At 40.5% G+C, this 5065-nt stretch overlaps 1 pseudogene; it reads right to left on the bottom strand.

Annotated features, from left to right (window-relative positions):
• Window positions 1-200: 200 nt before the first annotated feature.
• LOC127099243 (uncharacterized) lies at window positions 201-300 on the bottom strand (annotated as a pseudogene).
• Between the last annotated feature and the right edge of the window lie 4765 nt (window positions 301-5065).

The following is a 5065-nucleotide window of genomic DNA, read 5'->3' as shown; positions in this document are numbered from 1 at the left end:
ATTTGTCCAATACGCTGATACTGTTAAAGCTAATGGTGTCACTTCAGAGGCAATTCGACTTCGTCTTTTTCCTTTCTCATTAAGAGATAGCGCTAGAAGATGACTTCAATCTCTTCCTTCCAACTCAGTCACCACATGGAACGAGTTGAAGAAAGTTTTTCTTGCCCGATACTTTCCGCCAAGCAAAACAGCTATGTTAAGAGCCCAGATAAACGGATTTAAACAGAAAGACAACGAGTCTCATTTCGAAGCATGGGAAAGATACAAAGATATGATGAGACTTTGCCCACACCATGGTTTGGAAGACTAGTTAGTAATTCACACATTTTATAATGGTCTCTTGTACAACACAAGGTTAACAATAGACGCCGCTGCAGGTGGTGCACTAATGAACAAACCTTATGCTGATGCTTACCAGCTTATCGAGAGCATGGCCCAAAACCATTATCAGTGGGGAACCGAACGAACAATGGTGGAAAAACCTCAAACGAAAACTGGCATGTACGAGATAAGCAACCTTGATCACGTTAATGCAAAAGTGGATGCTTTGGTCCAGAAAATTGAAAGTTTAAACGTATCACCTCCAGCCGCCGTGGTTGCTATAACTCAGAATTGCGAGGTCTGTGGAATCCAAGGTCACACTCCTACGGATTGTCAACTCTTGACAGGAATCCAAGCAGAGCAAGTAAACTATGCTCAAGGAAGCCCCTACTCGAATACCTATAACTCAAATTGGAAGAACCATCCAAACTTTTCATATAAGAGTAATAATGCTTTGTACGCACCTGGACAGTCTCCAAATCAAGCCCCAGCTATACCTCCGGGATATCAGAAACCGAACCCATCCATGCCTAACAATAACGCGCCTAGGAAATCCAACTTGGAAATCATGATGGAAAACTTTATAGCTTCCCAACAACAAACCAATAAAGATTTTTTAAACCAGAATGTACACACTGGCGAACAACTTAAACAACTAGCAAGCAAAGTAGATGCCTTGGCTACCCATAACAAAATGCTGGAAACACAAATATCACAAGTAGCTCAACAACAAGCACCTACTGCTGCCCCAACTGGTACATTCCCTGGACAACCCCAACCTAACCCGAGAAGCCACGCTCATGCAATTATATTAAGAAGTGGAACGGAAGTGGAAGGACCGTCTGATCCAAGGATAGAAAACCAAAACCCTAAGAAATCAACTGAGGAAAGTGAACCTAAGGAAAAGGAAGGGAGTAATAAGGAAACCCTAGAAAAGAAGGAACCTTATGTACCTCCACCACCTTACAAACCACCTATCCCTTACCCTCAAAGGCTTGTTAAAACCAAAGATGCGGGCCAATTTAGAAAATTTGTTGATCTCCTTAAACAATTAAACGTTACAATTCCGTTCACCGAAGCTATTACGCAGATGCCCTCCTATGCTAAATTCTTAAAAGAAATTCTTTCTAATAAGAGGAAACTTAAAGATAGCGAAACCGTTACACTCCCTGCCGAATGTAGCGCTATAATCCAAAACATGCCTCCTAAACTCAAGGATCCGGGTAGTTTCTCTATACCCTGTCACATAGGAAAATTTGTCATCGACAAAGCCTTATGCGATTTAGGAGCTGGAATTAGCGTTATGCCTTTATCCATATGTAAGAAACTGGAAATGGGAGAATTAAGACCAACCAAAATGTCTGTGCAACTAGCAGATCGTTCCATAAAATATCCTGTAGGAATTCTTGAAAACGTTCCCGTACGCATAGGTCAATTCTACATTCCAACTGATTTTACAATTATGGACATTAGAGAAGATGATATTACACCCATTATACTGGGAAGACCGTTTTTAGCAACTGCCGGTGCAAGCATAGACGTAAAACGAGGACGACTCACCTTCGAAGTAGGTGAAGAGAAAATTGAGTTCATTCTTTCCCAATTCTTGAAAGCACCTGCAATAGAAGATACATGTTACTTCATGGATATCATCGATGAATGCATAAAAGAAGCAGAGTTAGGAGAAGACAAATCATCAGACTATCCTCTAAAAGACAAATCTAACCAATGTTCAGCAATAACACCGGACCCCACGCAATGTCTTAACAAACCAACCCCTGACCTGAAAACACTCCCCAAAAATCTGGGATATGAATTCCTAGACTTAGAACTTGAACGACCTGTGATAGTTAATGCAGACCTAGGAAGACTCAAAACAGAAAAACTCCTACATATCTTAAGGAAGTATCCAACCGCACTAGGTTACCACATCACTGATCTTAAAGGAATAATTCCTTCTATTTGTATGCACCGTATCATGTTAGAAGAAGACTGTAAAACCTCTAGGGAACACCAGAGGAGACTAAATCCGATTCTGAGTGAGGTAGTAAAGAAGGAAATAACCAAGTTATTAGAAGCAGGTATTATATATCCTATATCTGATAGCAAATGGGTTAGTCCTGTACACGTAGTACCAAAGAAAGGAGGCATAACCGTTATTGAAAATGAAAAAGGGGAAACTATAACTAAACGAATCGAATCGGGATGGAGAATGTGCATTGACTATAGGAAACTAAACAAAGCAACCCGAAAAGATCATTTCCCTTTACCATTCATTGACCAGATGTTAGAACGATTAACAAAACATTCACATTTCTGTTATCTAGACGGTTATTCAGGCTTCTTCCAAATACCAATTCACCCTGATGACCAAGAAAAGACAACGTTCACATGCCCTTTTGGTACCTTCGCTTATAGACGAATGCCGTTTGGCCTGTGTAATGCTCCTGCAACCTTTCAAAGATGCATGATGGCAATTTTCGCCGACTTTCTCGAAAATATCATGGAAGTATTTATGGATGACTTTTCCGTATACGGACAAAGTTTTGAAGAATGCCTTGAAAACCTAGAAAGAGTTCTTGAGCGATGTGTGAAAGTAAACTTAGTACTTAACTGGGAGAAGTGCCATTTTATGGTGCAAGAAGGAATTGTTTTAGGACACATCATCTCGAACAGAGGAATTGAAGTAGACAAAGCCAAAATAGAGGTAATCGAAAACCTTCAACCCCCGAAAACTGTGAGAGAAGTACGAAGCTTCTTAGGACACGCCGATTTTTACCGACGATTCATCAAAGACTTCTCTAAGATAACTAAACCTTTAACCGGACTATTGATGAAAGATGATGATTTCATATTCGACGATAACTGTTTAAAAGCATTTCAAGCACTTAAGCAAGCATTGATCTCCGCACCCATAATGCAGACACCCGACTGGAATGAACCATTCGAAATAATGTGCGATGCCAGCGATTATGCTGTAGGTGCTGTTTTAGGACAACGAAAGGATAAAAAGCTTCACGTTATATATTACGCAAGCAGAACCCTGGATGAAGCGCAAATGAATTACGCCACTACCGAGAAAGAACTCCTAGCAGTTGTATTTGCGCTAGATAAATTTCGTTCTTACTTGGTCGGAGCCAAAATAATAGTTTACACTGATCACGCTGCTATCAAGTACCTTTTAACAAAAAAGGATGCTAAACCTAGACTCCTAAGATGGATCTTGTTGCTACAAGAATTCGATTTAGAAATCAAAGACAAGAAAGGAACTGAAAACGTAGTAGCAGACCACCTCTCTAGACTTGAGAACCTTGAACCGGAAAGAACCTCAATTAACGATGATTTCTCGTACGATAAACTTATAGCTACTTTGGAAGAGAACAACTCCGACATGCAAGTAGAAACCACCTTAGCTATATCTGTCACACCATGGTACGCTGATCTCGTCAATTATTTAGCCGCCGGAATAATTCCGCCCACTTTATCCTACCAGCAGAAGAAACGATTCTTTTACGATATAAAACACTATTACTGGGACGATCCCTTACTTTTCAAAAGGGCCCCGATGGTATTTTCCGTCGATGTATACCCGAAGAAGAGGTAGAAAATATAATCCAACACTGCCACTCCGCTCCTTATGGTGGACACACAAGTACATCCAAGACCTGCTCTAAAATCCTACAAGCCGGCTTTTATTGGCCAACTATATGGAAGGACGTACATGCGGCTATTAAGGAATGTGACAGATGTCAACGCACGGGAAACATATCTAGACGTGACGAGATGCCACAAAAAGGTATTTTGGAAGTAGAGATCTTCGACGTGTGGGGAATAGACTTCATGGGACCTTTTCCATCCTCTTTCGGTAACAAATACATACTCGTGGCAGTTGACTACGTATCAAAATGGATCGAAGCTATAGCTTCTCCAACAAATGACACCCGAGTAGTAACTAGACTCTTTAAGAATATAATATTTCCGAGATTTGGAATCCCAAGAATAGTAGTCAGTGATGGTGGATCGCACTTTATATCCAAGGTACTCGAAAAATTATTATTTAAATATGGCGTGAGACATAGGATAGCGACACCTTACCACCCTCAAACCAGTGGACAAGTGGAAGTATCTAACAGAGAAATCAAGCAAATACTAGAAAAAAATAGTCGCCACTTCAAGGAAAGATTGGTCATTGAAATTACCAGAAGCTTTGTGGGCATACCGAACTGCTTATAAAACCCCCATAGGGACGACCCCATTCAAGCTCATATATGGAAAATCCTGCCACCTCCCGGTAGAGTTAGAACATAAGGCCTATTGGGCTATTAGAAACCTGAATCTAAACTATAAAGCCGCCGGTGAAAAGAGAATCCTTGACATAAACGAATTAGAGGAACTCAGAAGAGACGCCTATGAAAATGCCAGAATCTACAAAGAAAGAACAAAACAATGGCATGACAAGCGTATATCAAGGAAAATCTTCAAGCAAGGCGACACAGTCCTTTTATTTAACTCTAGACTAAAGTTATTCCCGGGAAAACTACGATCCAGATGGTCAGGACCTTTTCATATCACTAACATCTTTCCCAGTGGAGCGATAGAAATTAAAGGCAAATCCACAGAACCGTTCATCGTAAACGGGCAACGTCTAAAACACTATCACTATGCGGAAACCAATGGAGATTCGCAAATCCTACACTTAGACGAAACGCCTCCAGGATTAATAGATTATATTTAACAGTTTCTT

Source organism: Lathyrus oleraceus, chromosome 6 (genome assembly GCF_024323335.1).
Source record: "Lathyrus oleraceus cultivar Zhongwan6 chromosome 6, CAAS_Psat_ZW6_1.0, whole genome shotgun sequence".
NCBI classification, from domain to species: domain Eukaryota; kingdom Viridiplantae; phylum Streptophyta; class Magnoliopsida; order Fabales; family Fabaceae; genus Lathyrus; species Lathyrus oleraceus.
The sequence above is the reverse complement of the archived record's forward strand: the minus strand, read 5'-3'. Positions and strand labels throughout refer to the sequence as shown.